Source organism: Pieris napi, chromosome 11 (genome assembly GCF_905475465.1).
Source record: "Pieris napi chromosome 11, ilPieNapi1.2, whole genome shotgun sequence".
Lineage (NCBI taxonomy): Eukaryota > Metazoa > Arthropoda > Insecta > Lepidoptera > Pieridae > Pieris > Pieris napi.
Window position 1 is genome coordinate 3,587,688 of NC_062244.1, and position 17,515 is coordinate 3,605,202.

At 34.1% G+C, this 17,515-nt stretch overlaps 1 non-coding gene across 1 annotated transcript; it reads left to right on the top strand.

Moving 5' to 3' along the window:
- Positions 1-1,825: 1,825 nt before the first annotated feature.
- On the top strand, positions 1,826-1,898 carry Trnaf-gaa. Its single transcript has one exon. It is a non-coding gene; the product is annotated as a tRNA-Phe (tRNA).
- The last annotated feature ends 15,617 nt before the right edge of the window (positions 1,899-17,515 follow it).

Here is a 17,515-nt window from a genome sequence, read left to right on the forward strand (position 1 = left end):
AAAAGTGTAAAAAACCTATTTTATTGCTGAGGTTTCTAACAAAAAATCAACGCCGGATTATACTGCTGCATCGTCCAGTAAAATATTTGTTTTGGAAAATATTCAAATTTGCCCCCCATTGACTAATAATGACAGTGATTCTGATTATGAAATATTTAACGATAAACCTTTTTCGTTGGAGCACACGCAGTTAAACAGCACTGACGCTTCTAAAAAAACTAAACGAATTGTTACCATTTGCGCGTAATGTACAAGCAATCAATGTGCTTACCATGTTTTAATGAAAAACACTTTGCATAATTAATAAAACTTTTAGAATCGATAACTGAGATATTATTTTATTCCCATCACTACTTACTACACATATTGAACTATCTTCGGGTGCGGTACGAGATACAATCGATATCTAATTTTTTTTTGGTATTTGTAGTTTATTCAAATGTCGTAACTGCGTGCGAACCTAGCAAAATATAAAGCAATTAGCTATGTTTCACCCACAAAAAATTCAAAATATATGTCATTGTTTTTTGGAAGATATAAATTATTTTCAAAAGTGTATTTTTAGGGGACTGATTAGGTCTCAAACGCACCAGGGGATAGGCTTGTTACGAGATCTTTTAGGTCTCCAACGCACCAGCTGAAAGTTCTTTAAAAATGATGGCGCAGTGAACGTGTTAAAGCATAGTTTCTTTGTCTACTGATGAACTTAATAAAAGTTTAGAAAAATACTTCTGGTTTCAATAAATTACCGTTTTTACAACTCCTCTTAGTTGTAGATATTATTAAAAATAAAATTAAGAATAATTGCAAGGATTTTTAATTCCAATACTGTTAATCAAATTAATTATTCATTCATTAACATTTTTTCCTAATAAATTGCCCACTAAATTGCTACTTTGAGTAGGAATGTCTGTGTCTCTTCTGTGCCGTTAATCTTTGACAATAAATAGTGGGTGATGAATGTATGGCAGATTGTAATGTGCTGATAGGTATGTAAAGTAGTTGGGGGCAGTAAAAAGCGATACCCATTGATTAATCACATCTAATGTGAGAAAATTGACGCAAATCCCATTCGCCATAGAAATGATTACTCTATATTAGATTTTGTTTTTATATTTTAGAGAAAAGAAACCGCGCGTCAATTGTTTTTGGCCATGTTCAGATTTCACCTGAACTTTGACCTGCTGACACGGCTCACGAGGTTGTTCCACATTTTAATAGCTGAAGATATACCAACAGAGTAATTTTACATATTATGTACTAGCTGGTGCGTTTGCGCAGAACTAAAATAATATTTGTCAAATAATGTAGCGTGAAACACACATTAGTTAATTTTTATTTATTTAAAATTAAATACTACCAACATTCCGCCAGTTAGCAGTAAGCACAAGCTATTTAGACATACATAGATAATAATTACAAAAACTTTTTATTTCAGATACTTTTAACTTAAATACTTGTTTGGATTTATATTTATAATCCCGCTATTTCTGTATGCATTATGTACATTATGTATGTCTAAATATGAATACGAATAAAAATAAATATTATATAATAATCTATACTTAAACATCTTTTGTATTTCAAACAAAACAAAATATTAGTCCGTCGATTTTTTAATAATGAATGTTGTATACAAAAAGAATTGCCGAAACCCGGGATTGAACCCGCTAAGTCAAGTTAAGTTGAGAATAAAAAGACAGAATTTTAAAATGAACAGTACTGAGTGTGCGGATATATTTGTTGTTTTGTATTTTTAATGTAAATAAAAGATAAAATTGTTATCGATACATATCAAAAAGCAAATTTTATATGTTATATTATAGCCGAAATAGCTCAGTTGGGAGAGCGTTAGACTGAAGATCTAAAGGTCCCCGGTTCAATCCCGGGTTTCGGCAATTCTTTTTGTATAAAATATTAATTATTACAATCGTTAGATAAATATTTTGTTTTGTTAGAAAACCATTCAAAAGAGGTTTAAATACACACACATGAATCTTCATAAGTATCTACTTATTGTTAGTTTAACTTATGATTTTTAAAATATTATTGTTTTAAAGAAATAATTATATTTCTTAGATTAGATTCTTTAGATTATTAATTAAATCTATCATATGTTAATATAATTATATGTTCATATAATTGGTTTGTTGGTCTGTGGAAAAGACGCTAGTTTTGGCTTGTCATTTAAATTTTTATTTCAAGATCATTTTGGAATATAAAAGAAATAGGATAAAAGTTATTGTTTTCAAGTAAAATAGCACACTCTAAATGTTGTTTCTTAAAATACATACGAGTTAAATTCGTCATATTGTTCTGACCAGTTAAGCTAGGAGTAAAACACTAATCCAGAGATTGATATAGGTATTCGGTAGTGGGCTGCCCTCCGATTCTGTAACTCACTTCACGAACTCACACAGCGGTTTTCGCATCGGCGGTCGCTCTCAAATCAGTCGTGAAGCAGTCATTTTATGATTTGGCATTCTGATAAACAATAAACTACAAGCTCCCACCTTTTCAGAATGCCAAATCATAAAATGACTGCTTCACGACTGATTTGAGAGCGACCGCCGATGCAAAAACCGCTGTGTGAGTTCGTGAAGTGAGTTACAGAATCGCAGGGCTGATTAGTGATTAATCTAAAAAAGAAGCATTGTTAAGTGCCTATCTAGTACGTAATCAGCTGTTTTGCTAGTAATTTTTGTTGATGAATTTTTTATTGTTTACCATAATTGTCATATACATTTTAGAAAAAAAAACGTGTGTGTTCTTATGTACACGCGTTAGAAGTTATACTTCTTTGGCGTAATTTTTTATCTTTCGCCTTATTCTACGTTTGTAGGAAAAAAAAATAAAAAAAATTTACTCTCACAATTTTTCGCAAACGCGCAAAAAAAGTATAACTTCGAAAAACCTAAAATGTTACTATATCTAGCTAACTTCAGGGTGTCGGTTTTTTGTGACGGTGTGGGCGCGCATCATAAAATTTTCCCGCATCATTTTTCCCTGACGCGCCAAAATAATTATAACTTCAAAAATAGCTAGTAACTTATACTGTAGATATAACATTATGTATGATAAGGGGAACTTTAATAAAAAAACTTGAGCATTCTCTAAGCATTTAACGAATACCATAGATTAGAAAGTAGATTGTATTCAGTGTTGCCATCCACAACACCAATTTTATCCAATCTTAATCAAGCTACCGCAGCGGCCAATATCACAAATTATAGTGTTCGCAAATTGTGGAGTTCTACGTGACTGATAGAGATCTGCTATTATCTATTTCTATTCGCTTTTACGTTTCTCTTTTCCAAAGCATTCTATAAATAACTCTTTATTAAAGGGACCCAAAGGAGGTGTACTATCGGATACTACTTCACATTATAAGCACTGTTATGGTCTTATTAATTTAAAATTTGTCTTCACTGTTTGGGTTACATTATCAAAGTTTTAATCCTACATTAAGGATAATGTCTTTAAAATATTAGTGTAGTAGGCAGTGTTGGCCTAGTGGCTTCAGCGTGCGACTCTCATCCTTGAGGTCGTAGGTTCGATCCCCGGCTATGCACCAATGTGTCTGTCTATGTGCGCATTTAACATGTGCTCGGACGGTGAAGGATAACATCGTAAGGCCACCGGCTTGCCTTAGACTCAGAAAGTCGACGGTGTGTGTCAAGGAGGCTACTTGCCTATTAGATTAAAAAAATATCATGAAACAGATATAGAAAACTGAAGCCCAGAACTAAGAAGGTTGCAGCGGCACTGTTATTTTATTTTAATATTAGTGTAGAATATATACACACACGAACATACTCGACGTTAGCGATAACTCTCGCGTTTCCGTCAAAATATGTTTGTTTATTTTTTTTTTATATAAGTTATACCTAAACGTAAGTCTCTCCCTAATCCAAAAATACTTTTTTATACCCAGCAATATTTCTCGTAGCCAATGTCTCGTAAAACATTCATAATAGGCGTATACTGACACGTGTAAGGACGAATTATCTACGCAAGTGTACTTTAGACATGCTGAATTACATGTTTGGCTGATTTTAATGACATTATTACTCATCGACAAGCTGATGACATATTTTATTAAATAATTACGCAGCCCCTAGTAATTCTGTTGAATTAAAGCGGTTTTTATGCGTATTTTAAAAAGCTATGGTCGCGCTCGTCAACTCAAAGGTGAACAAGAACTAGAGACAGTCAGTATTTCGCCATGTCTACAGATGATAACGCTGAATCCTGGACAATACGAACAACTGAAAGGAGAAAAATAGATGCTCTGGAAATGTGGTGTTGAAGGCGGATGCTTATATTATTAGGACAGCTAAACAAACGTGTCCATTATAAGACAGGTCATCCAGAATTTTTTATGGACAACTTACACTCGGAGAAAGTTTAGAAAACTTATCGTGACTGGCAGAATGGAGGGCACCAGACCTCGCTGAATCGACCTAGTAAAGGCCCTTACATGTCTTATTATCACCCAGGCGCAGAGGCTTGTCTTAGACAGGGGAGAGTGAAGGAAGTTGTGCGTTGCCACTAAAACAACCTTCAGAAATGAAGAGCGCGACTGAAGACAGCTGATCGTTTACTTCTTTATTTTTCTGCAGTTCACTCCACAGGGAGCAAGGTGTAATGGTTACAATCTTGTTAAACAAACCACTTAGCAAGAGTGACGCAGAGTTTTTTGCCAAATAATCTCGACTGTATGCCCTTGATTTTTAAGATCTTGCAAAAAATATATCAGAGCATTATAAGTTACTGATAAGTTATTAAAAGTATTATTACGTTTTTATTAACATTAAAAATTATTATTTATATGTATTTGCAAATAAGTAGCCAGTGTCATTCACAAGAAGCCGTTTTTAGGTCATTAAAACTATATGCGTTTCTTGATTCACAATCTGGCCAAGATATGTGCCGAAATCAATACTTATAGGTAGGTAAACAGGTGTATGGAGAAGATATGAGGGCTCCAACTTGAAGGGAGGAATCTGTTCACGTGAAAAGTCACATAAATAGCTTTACGTGTTTCATTACGATTTTTTAATTTTTAATCTTCAATATTCAAATTTTAAAGTATCACCAATTATTTTCTAACATTCATGTAATATACAAGTATATAGATAGTAAGTACATTATCGAAATCGAACCTAGGACACGCACGCGTAAAGCCACGGAGTTATTAAGTATATCTAAAGATCTAGGTTACCTTAAATTATAAAACAAAAAAGCTAATACCAAGACAGTTATTCCCAATACACGGATGCGCGCGCGCCGCCCACAACGCTTCCTGCGAACAACTTCCGCCAGATATAATCGTTAAATTACTCGTATTATGTTATTATAGAACCTGTGGTTAGGTTTTTTGCCTGCGATTATTCGATTAACCGCCACTATGGGTATAGGTACGCAATTTAAAAAAAATTACAAGGAAAGTGTTGCGTTTATTTAAGATTAAAATAATATTCGTAAAACAAAGCCGAATGGGACAAGAAACGCATTTTACCGTTTTTTATTATTATTATTATTAAAGCTTTATTAATGCATACAACAATTGGTTAGTTTACATTCCTTAATATTAGTATTAGTTAAGTTTTAAACAAAACTTAAGTTAGATTTATTTTTTATTTTTTAGTGGTCTAGTTTTTGTATGGCCCCTTTTAGGGTAAAAGCCTAATCCAAATTTTTCCATTTCTCTTTGTCTTGAGCAACATTCATCCAGTTTTCCCCCGCTAGTTCTACAATGTCATCTGTCCATCTTTTCCTTTGTCGTCCTATACATCTCTTTCCAATAGGTCCAGTCCATTTCGTTATTTCTAGTGTCCATATTTTATCCCGCGCTCTATCAAAATGACCTGCCCATTTCCATTTTAGCCTTAGAACTTGTTCAAGTGCATCTGTAAGTTTTTGTTTTTTTACGGATGTCAACATTTTTTATTATAGACGCAAAATATGCCTGGCTGTAAATAAGGGCCGCATAATCAAAATTAAACTATCAAACGCTTGAAAATAAGTGGAACAACTTATGAAAATTGAAATTCACTTCAATTTCGCAACCTCTCGAAATGTCTTTGACAGTCCTTAACAGAAATGAGATTAGGAAAAACAACAAAGGGCCCTAGTAATCGTTGGACGATTAAAATTTCGTTTTCAAACATGAATAGATCCGCCATATGCGCACGTCAGGGTCTCCGCAGGGCGCCATCTACCCTTGTACAACCCACGACCAATCGAACAACTGTGGAGCTAAACCATTCAAAGGAAACGCAGCTTTATTCTTTAGTAGTAGAGGTTAGACTGCTGTTAATAGTTTTTAAAGTTATAGGTAGATCTATAATTGTATCCCGTGGTTTTAAAAGTTGCGAAATTTGTAGCGAAATTGAAGTTTCAACATGACGTCGACAATGTTAAGGGAGTTTCGGGATGATTGAGTGTAAAACAACAGGATAAGCCATATGTTTAATACAGAGGGCTAAATAGGTATAGTTAAGGTAAAACTTTTGTCTTTGTACTGTATTTATTTATTATTTGTGTTGCAATTAAAGTGAACATTTTTATCGGCAAGTTGTTAATTTCCCGTTTATATATAACAGTGATTACTTCACGTCACAGAGTACATGGTTATGTAAAGAAGAAAATTGCATTATGTAATTTTGTGGTCGACTACATGTTCCTCTATTAAAAAACTTTTGTCAAGTTACCACAACGTTTGCTGTTTAGCTGATAACTTCGAGCTACAAACCGACTGTTTGGTACTATATGTTTTCGTCAATGTTAAGTCGTAAAAAAAACAGTTATTATACACTTCGTTGCATTAATATAGAAATACAGTACAATTAAAACAAACAAAATGAATAGAATATCTCAACGATTCGTTGCTTATTATATGTTTACAACCTTTAGAATGTAAGTACAAAATGTATTATTACATTTTTTTTGCGACTTAGCCGCAATCTAGCTGCCGTGGTCCCTGGCAGAATGACCATCGCTGTGGATCAGTCTGCTCCTCAGCATAATGCTGAGCCAGGGCCAATAACAACCACAGCACACACGCATTACTTATACATATTACTTAAAGGATAAAAAATGTTATCTCACATTATTTTTTTATTATTATTATTTTGTATTATTAGTATATCTGTGTGTTTTGTTAGTAATAAATGTTATGTCTGTTATGTATGTTTTTGCGTCAAATAAAGTAATTTTTATTTAAAAAAATTATATAATTAAATAAAATTGAGGGCAACTGGCGGCTTTCGAGCGATCTCTTCTACCACCAGTTAAAAGTCTCATGGATGGCACTTGATTTTTGTGCCTTTTATAGTCACGTGATCAGACTTCTGAGATATGCCGGTTTCCTCACGACCTTCACCATAACGTAAGCTTTAATTACGCACACAGCAATACACTGGGGTTGAGGTATATTAAAACATATATACAGTTCTTGTTCTAAAAATGGTGAAAAACAAAGATTATAGGCGTTTCTTTGAACTAAAACAGATAGTAGCGGTTAAGATAGGGTGCTTCGTATGTTCACTCAACCCTGAAATGAGTTCGGAGTAAGTTGTGGGTGAGTTTGAGCGGTGAGCTTCACTTTTAATGCGTTGAAAAATTAATAAATTGCACTGTTATTTACATGTAAATGAGGCGATTATGTCTTGTTGAACAAATTCTTGTTAATTTTCAACATGATTGAACATGTCGATATTTTATTAAGTATTGTGTTTATTTTCTTGAAATAAACATGTTCATCGGATATGTGAAAGTGTAGTATGTAGTATTACGGGAATAAATTATTTTTATACTAGTACACAGATTGTTTGAAATTAGTGAATAAAGTATCGTAGAACAAGTCTGAATAAATTTCAAAATGTTTGACTTACAAAATTACTTAATTAATAATTAATTAATTATATTTTTTGTTTTTATTTAATCAAAAGTGGTGCCTTTCGTATAGAATTAAAACTTCTAAGGATATTTTCTTTTGACTAAGAAATGCTTAATCTGCCTTCTAAGCCTGGCACATCTTATATTCTGAATTCTAACGATGTTTAGGAAATAAATATGATGTTTTACATGTGAATCATTTTTATTTATGTCCATAAAAACTAAATCCGTCTCTTTCTTTCGAATAGTATTTCCCCTTTGATGAAAGGAGACAGAATAGATACACAGGTAAATAGAATTCGCTCGCAGTGCTACCGTCCTGGAACACGTCACAATGATACAGAAGGCAAGAACACCGCAAAACCACTTCAATTTGGGACTAGCTTTGTATTCCTGGTAATTGGAACATACATTATATGTAACATTTAGAAATCAGTTCTTCAAAAGAACTTCCTTCAATACCTCTTGATTGAATACCATTATTATGTAACCTACTTTGACGATAATTGCCTAAAAATAATAATAATAATAATCGTAAATATTATTTTCAGCAGATCTCGTTAGAAACATCTCGTACCTGTCAGATTGACATAAAATCATCTTTGAACTTAGTACTTTATTCAACACACAAATATACAGTATGTAAAATATTTTTAACCTACTTTAATTATAATATTGGATATACATTATGCTTACAAACTGAATTAAATTTAATTAGAGGGTTCTAATTAATAAATAACCATAACATATAATAACTAAAATATATTATTAAAAGGAGTCCCTTTAGGCAAGGTTCCGAAGATACTGGCAGCGTTTCCCCTTTTAATAGCTTGACTAAGTCTTTGTCCGAGGTAGCTGCCAGATCTTCGATCTCCTGTGATGTCGACTAACCTTTTTGAACTTTATGAGTGTGTGGCACTACAACCTTCTGGTCTCCAGATTTTGTATCTGTGTCGTATTCATTTGTTTTTTCTAAGGTTATCAGTCTTCTGTGTGGACTTGATCTTATGCCAGTAGCCTCACCGTACAAGCGAGTGTTAAATGCACATATCCAAAATCCATGTGTGCACGGGGTCTTTCCTTCAGAGACGAGAGTCGCTAAATCCACTGGCTGATACGTTATCTACTCATTAGTACCATACAAGTAGCGTATCTTTACTGTGTGTGTGTTAGCTGTTTAGCAAGCAAAAACTATCGTCAAACTTCACGGTAATCTTCAACACTGGCGGTACAACCGTCAGTTCTTCCTTCTGTATCTGTTTCTGTTCTGTAGTCTTCTCTGTGACGTCTACAAATATGGGTCTGAGACGCGCGTTTTTATGAATATCAAATGTATAATTAATTGCATACAATACTAGATCAAGGAACTGAGTTCCTAGCTTGGCTTATCTTAGCTTAACCTAGCCAATTCTTTCAACATCCAAACGCTTTGAAAGTCAAGTTCGTAATTGGTATAATTAAGTTAGGAAGGTCGCACGGTCCTAAACGGAGATTATAAAAAGAAGCACAGATATCGGTTACCGATTATTATAATAGAGCCGGGTGTCTGTCCATAATACTCGTAATCGTCTGCTAATCGCCGGACAATTTACAAAATTATCGAACCGATCAACGTAGTGGTGTATTGATTTTATCGATGGATCGATAGATCTAGAATGTTGCAGACTGTTGAAGATCTTTCTGAATGACAGTGTCCATTTTGGAAATACCATTACAAATGCTGTTTTGTAATAATATCAATTGATATTTTATTTTATTTATTAAATATAAGAAATTAAGAGTGTCTTCCACTTATTAGAGACTGCCAGTAGTGTTATTGGACACTTTCTTATGTTAAATATCTTTATTAGTAATTAAGGTAAAACTTATTAGTCTTAAGTTAAAGAGCGTACCAATTCTTAAAAGGCCGGTTAACGCACTTGCGATTCTTTTGGCAATGTGAGTGTCCATGGGCGGCGGTATCACTTAACATCAGGTCCTGCTCGTTTGCCTCCTATTACATAAAAAAAAGGTTAGATCGTAATTTCCATTATGTCTTAGTAGACACTTGTTTAAAAAGAAATATATATATATATTGAGAAAGATTAACATAACTAACTTACTTATCAAATATATATACCTATATATACCTTGGCAAACCCCGGAGACCCACCTTAAGGGCGTGTGGAGGGCTGTGGTGTTTTTAGTGGGTTTCGTTACCCGCTGAAAAGCACAGGGATTTGAGTGTAGACCTAGCCCCACCACCTCCACCTGCGTGGTGAGACATCCATGGTCCGGACCTGCATTTAGGCCTCCTTAAAATAAAAGGCCCTTAAATCGTATAAGTATCAGACGAAAAGCTTGGAGTTTTATGATTCCATGTGTATTTTTTTTCTATTTTCTTAGAGTTTTATGAAACATTATTTGTTTTTAACTGTTTAGACTGGTTTTGCCTCTAACGCCAGGTACTCTTTGAGTTTTTTATTTGAATCATAAATACAAAAAGACGTTCCGGTCCAAGACAAGATAACTTAAACGACTTTAAAACAAGCGCGCACGCATTTTGAGGGCGAATATTATCGATTCGATAAACGATACCGCCATATGTCTGATATCGATGAAATGTTTCAACCGCATTATTTGTAGGAAAATTATTGAAAAAAACAAAATTGGCAGCAAACCGCCGTCTAACCCCCTGTATTGATCACAATAATGGATCGTGTGCCACGTAATTGCACTGGATCGAACCCGCGACCCATTATATCATTATCGTCGATCGACCGAAACAATAGATTCTCTTGCTTAACAATTTGTAACTTTACTCTCCAGCTATAATGACGTAACTACCTTAAACACTTGTTTGTTGATAATACATTTTGCATTTGAGGTAGCTTAAATTGTGAGGTCAAAATTGTGACCCATTAAAATTATGTGGTACGTTTTTATTTTGACTTTCTGATACTGCTTTGGACACAAATACGTCTTGGCGAAAACGAAGACGCATAAAAATCATGTGATCAAACAATCATATATAATTGATACAATGTTATCCGAGATAATTTGGAGACCGCTAATCTGTACCTATGTGCGCAGATAAACGCGTCCAAAGTAAGACGGTTGCAAGTAAAATCTCGTCTTTCGATTAGCGACGACAACACTCCATTATAGGTATGTTTATCAACAATAATTAATAATATGTATATTATTTAGACATGACTGGAGCATCAAGAGGGCATGCGCAGTACCGACAAGGCATTGGCTCAAATGTTTCTATCTTTGTTACTTAAATATATAACAATACTAGCTGACCCGGCAAACGTTGTGTTTTACCATGTATATTATTTCTATGAAATATGGTGTATCATAAAAAAATAAAAACAATATTTTTTTAAATAATTTTTTTTTGGGGTGGACACCGATTATCACTTAGGAGTTTAATAGATAGATAGATGCCGAGTCTCAGACTTATTATTATGCATAAAAAAAATTATAAGAATCGGTCGAGCCGTTTCGGAGGAGTATGGGAACGAACATTGTGACACGAGAATTTTATATATTAGATATCAACCAGTGGCGCTTCATTCCTTGTTCACCTATTTAATAAATAATTTTCCTTCACAAGAAATCATCAATCTTCTAGCTGTCACAGGTCTTCGATGTTCAGCCTTGCGATTCTGTAACTCACTTTTCGAACTCACACAGCGGTTTTCGCATCGGCGGTCGCTCTCAAATCAGTCGTGAAGCAGTCATTTTATGATTTGGAATTCTGAAAAGGTGGGAGCTTGTAGTTTATTGTTTATTCTTATAGTTACAGAATCGCAGGGCAGGTCGTAGACTTACTAGGTCCACCCACGTACGAGCAAATTTCCCATGCACATAGTAAGAAAATCGCAAGATAAAGTCCAGGCCCAGTTAGAAAATAATTCTCAAATATATTCTTTACTTTGAAACACAAACCGCCAAACACAATATTTTGTGAGAACAATGATACCTTCAACCGCAAACTTTTATATTATTTTGATGTGGTGACCGCAGACACCGCGCTTTGTTGCCTGCGCCGACGCAAATATTATGAACCAATAAGACAGATTTTTACTACACGTTTTATTATAAGAGAAAATTATGTTTTCTGTATAATTGTTTAATGTAAAAATTTTCAAATCTGGTTACATTCATTCAACTAGTAATATGGACTTAACAAATATAATAACTTATTTTGATTTCAAATGAGGAAACTATGAAAAAAACATGTTAATATTTGTTTGGACAAATTAATTATTAAAAAAACAGTGTTTTTTATTCAATCTTTCTCTGTGACAACAATTCTTTACTTGAGTTTTGCATAGAAAATGCATTCTTACCAACAAAACAGAAAGTGTTTATGCTAAGAACCTTCGTTTCCTAGACCATAGACAACAAACAAACCCTTTCGCGTGTCAACTGTGTCTATAAATAGAAGACATTACCATACAAATCACAGTCCAGCTAACGAGTAAAAATAAACTTAATAATTCGTGGTTAAAACTAATCTATCGTAAAAAAGGCGGATCCCGAAACATAAATCATGTCTGGATACCTTAATACATGGGAAGCTCATTCAAGTTTTTTTAATTGTGTCGGGTTTAATGTTGAGCTTTTAATGAAAGGAAAATTGTTTTATACGTTTTGGAGAGAATTGATATTTCGTTGATAGATTATGGAACTTTGGGAAAGATTTTATTTTCATTAAAACGTCTTCCACCAGAAATTTGGAAAGATGAAACAAAAGATAGCTTGGAAAATTTTGAAAATAGTAGCCATGATGAGATATAAGTCGAAGATATGACTTCGGAGGTCAATACTATTAAAAAGTTATTGTAAAAACTTATATTATAATATAGCAGTATATATGTGTTGTTAAATTAAACGTTATCTATAGATACAAATAAATAAATAAATCAGTGGTGCTACAACCTTTTTAGGTCTGGGCCTCAGACTTCTGTATCTGTTTCATGATAATTTGTCAATCTCATTGACAAGTAGGTGATTAACCTTCCGAGCTTGTCGCACACCGTCGACTTTTTGGATCTAAGGCAAGCCGATCTCCTTACAATGTTCCTTCTGTATCCTTCACCGTTTGAACGAATGAAAAATACGCACAGAAAATTCATTGGTGCACAGTCGGGAATCGAACCTACGACCTAAAGGATGACAGTCGCACGTTTAAGCCACTAGGCCAACACAACACTGCTTTAATAGTAATAATACACAATTTTAGATTTTTTTATATTACACCTTGAAAATACATTTTTAACAAAATCCCGACGTGGTCAAGATCAGTTCTCGTCGAAATCCAGTTTTATATTTGAAAATAAACTTTTATTTATTTCAGCGTACATAACATTAATAAAAATAAAAGAATGTCTATGGGAGTCTGATGGGCGGCGCGCGCGCAGCAGCCTTAATTACGGGGTAGCGCGCATGCGCGGCTTCTTGCCTCGGTGTAGTCTATGCTTCGAAATTAAAGATAACTACATAAAGCCATAAGCATAATGCTTAGAAAATGCAGCAATGATTTATATTCAATGCTATTATATTTTGAAATTGATTCTCAAGATAACAGCGTACCAATAACTTAAAGGCCGTCAACGCACTCGCGAGACCTCTGGCATTGAAAGTGTTCATGGATGGCGGAATCACTTAACATCAGATGCGCATCCTACATGTTTGTTAAAAAATAAGTAATAAGTATAGGTAATTCATTATATTTTGTCAAAATCATTCTAGATATTAGAGGCCATATTTCAGAACGCAATATGTCATCATGTCCGTTATTCTGGAACTTAAAAGATGCTATATTAAAAGTGTTTTTTTGTCTTTCACTAATACCAATCCTATGAAACAAGCCAGCAGTTATTTATTCAAGCATATTTGATACCATTTCGGCTTGAAGTATATCTTGGGTCTGTAGAAACTCTATCACCGCAGTTGTTGGTAACAGTGAGCAGTACTCGGGCCTTTGTTCCCAGGTCATATATACTGGTCCCGTATCTCGGGTAGTTACTAAATTCTACCTATCCCTTCGCGAAGCTATTGAAACCAAATCTATGCAGATGTTCGGAAATTACACGAGAAAACTTGACTTGTGTTTACAGTCTGTGAGTGTGGCAGAATCTAAAGCAACCAAAATCCAAAGTTATGTTAAGTTCTTGTAATATAAGTTATATAACTCTCATCCCTGAGATCGTAGGTTCGATCCCCGGCTGCACCAATGGACTTTCTGTGTGCACATAACATTCGCTCGAACAGTGAAGGGAAACTTCGTGAGGAAACCGACATGTCTAAAGGCCGATTTACATTATCTTAGTGTTTAGGAGAAGCTTTAGCACAACTTGAAAGGCAAGTTCTTTAGCATTGCGTTTACTAAAGCAAGTAGCGTTTACATGTTTCAACTAAAGTACTATCCTAAAGCACTCTCCTAAACACTAAGATAATGTAAATCGGCCTTTAGACCCAAAATGTCGACGGCGTGTGTAGGTACCTACTTGCCTATTAGATTGACAAATGATCATGAAACAATTACAGAAATTTGAGGTCCCGACCTAAAGAGGTTGTAGCGCCAATGGGTAATTTTTATTATTATAAAACAATGGTATTATGACCGCACCTTTACCTCGCAGTAATGATAATCTCAGTCGGGTATATTGCAGTATAAGAAGTTATAGTAATCTCGAAAATCTCACAATTTCCAGACAGGTTCAGTATTTCGTATTACCTTTTTTGTCATTCAACAGAATGGTATACAAGTATAGAAAACAATGAAATGTACCGAGAACACCTAAAGTAGATATAAATAAAAAGACGTGAACTCCTCTTAAACGGCTGGACCGATTTGAATGAATTTGGGTGGTGCCCTGGATGGTTTAAATTCACAAATCTACCCGAAAGATGGCGCTGCAGCCGATATCTAGGTTATTTACATATACAGATAATAAACAGCTGGTTTATATCATCTTCTGTGCATGTGTTAATTAAACTCCTAAATGGCTGGACAGATTTTGATGAAATTTTATGTGTTCAAGTGGAGTCGAGAATGATTTACCTTATTAGATTTTTTATATGTAAGACGTGTGTACAATGTCATGTACACGTCGTACGTACGCTTGTCTTATATAAAATCTTATAAAATGTTACTAGTGTATTCTTCAAATATAAACCAAAATGTTTGATATTGTATTCACTATATTTTATAAATTGTTAAATTATCATTTTAAATAACATATAGGTTGTATCAACTAAAATGAATTCTCCTCTTTTCCCGATCTACGTTATAAAAATCCTTTTGATTTTGTTTACGTATAAGTAATTCACGTACGGGCTGGCGATGCCGTGGTACCTTAATGGATTGTTGTAATAAAGGCTTTTACTTTTAAATTTATATTCTACGTATATTTAAAGTCAAGATTTGACAATGGTTACTACAATAGTTAATTTTGTTCTATATCAATAAGATTTCGAATACTATTCAAATGTAAAAATTCACGGTAAAATTTACGGTATGTTACGAAGAATTTTTTGTATGTTCAAAAACAAATTATTTCACATCTTTTAATTATTTTGTTAATTTATTGCCATACAACTATATACAATACTTTATTGTTCGAAGTCCTCCTCCAACGAGATATTATACAGAGATCTCTGTATCTGTTTTGCTAATTATATACCTTTTAACTAAATCAGTCAATTTTTTTAAGTTAATATGTCGTCTCTTTCTGTCAAATTGTGTTTATGCTGTAATGAAAAGTGACATAGTTTAGTTTTATGAACTAGCGAGCTGTGGAATGGACTGCTATTGGTCCTTCCTGGAAGACCACCAACTATTTAAAATAAATAATAGATAAAAAAATAAAAAAAACACGCTTTTAAAGCACATCAAACTAAAAAGTGAAAAATAATTCCTAATTTAAATGAGCGTGGGTAACTCGATAGACGAAAAATATGGCACAGAGCGCCCCACGCTTTTTCACAATAATACCAGTATTTTTTGTTCATTACCATTTTCAGCCTAAATTAGGAATTATTTTTCACTTTTTAGTTTGATGTGCTTTAAAAGCGTGTTTTTTTAAACTATTATTTATTTTTTATTTTTTAGTTATTTTTTTTTTATTTTTTTCATTTTTATTTCGGATTATTGCATTGTCATCGATCTTTGACAGGTGCGCAAAGTTTGAATTAAATCTGTCCGTTAAAAGTGGGTCAAAATCGAGTCCGAAGGAGTCGGTTACATACATACATACATACAGGTGAAGCTAATATAAAGCGTCGAAAAAGAGCATACATCTGAGTGCCCATGGGCTGCCTATTTAATTTTCAATTGCAGTTCCGTAGGCCTTCCGAAAGTAATTATACCTGGCAAATCGGAATACTCTTACATCTATAAAACTCATATTAAAATAGTTTTTGTTCAGCGTTATAACGCAGTCGGGGCGGGTCATTTGTATGAAATAAAAAGCACAATGACGAGGCATTTCTTACTGGGCGTACACTGTGGGAAAGAAAAAAAAAACATGTAGGTTGGGCAACATTAAATGGTAGCTATGTATCTGAGTTTCTTTTTGTAGAAAGTCCAATTTCATTTGTCCGTATAAATTGATTCTGTTTAGTTTATGTAGAGGTTTAAGAGTGTATAGCTACACGAAAGTCTTCCTATTCAATCATTTGAGTCATTCGTTTTACACTTTTCGCTTCTTTTTATTTGTAAGTCACTTTCAAAACCGCTGATCCCTTGGCGTTGCGAAGAGAGTGGGGTCTCTCTGCATCTTTTACAGCATTTACCATGGAGAGTGTTTAGAGTTGTTCGGATTAATAACTGCAGCTGAGTTTCATCATCGGACGTCAAGATAGAATACGAAAATCCACCCGTATCACCTCGACGTCCGTTGTTCCACAACTGAGCGTTTTAACGCAGTTTTTGGCGCGCACCAACACTATGTGGAACCAGCTGCCCACTGATGTATTTCCGAACCAATTCGACTTAGGGACCTTCAAGAACAGAGCGTACCAATTCTTAAAAGGCTGGCAACGCACTTGCGCCTTCTGGCAATGTGAGTGTAGTGGCGGTATCACTTAACATCAGATGAGCCTCCTGTCCGTTTTCCCCCTATAATATAAAAAAAGGAATTCGGAAGAGCGTTGAGAACTTGGAGAAACTGATCTTGTTATCTACAGTCATCGCCAAAACTATACATAAGAGAGATGCTGGACCAAAACCTGCTGGAGACACATAGTCCGCTCCATGTTTCCTCGCTGACCAGGACGCTCAGACATGACCTACCGACTGAAGAGAGAATTCAATTTCTGAATCATTACGAAGTAAGGTTCACAAACCCGCCATGCACACATAAACAAAATCTAAATCATATCTATTTAATGATAGGGAAAATAATTAATTTTCAACATACACATATACAGTATTTACAATATTCTTAACCTACATAGTTATAATTATAATAATTAAAAATTGATTAATAGAAAATTAAAACAAATTTAAAAATTTGGTCACTGTGACCTGTGTGAGTGTACATTTATTGCTGGCAGTATTTAAAGTAAAAATAAGTATTTTAATTAAACTCTTTTAATCTAACTATATGTTACG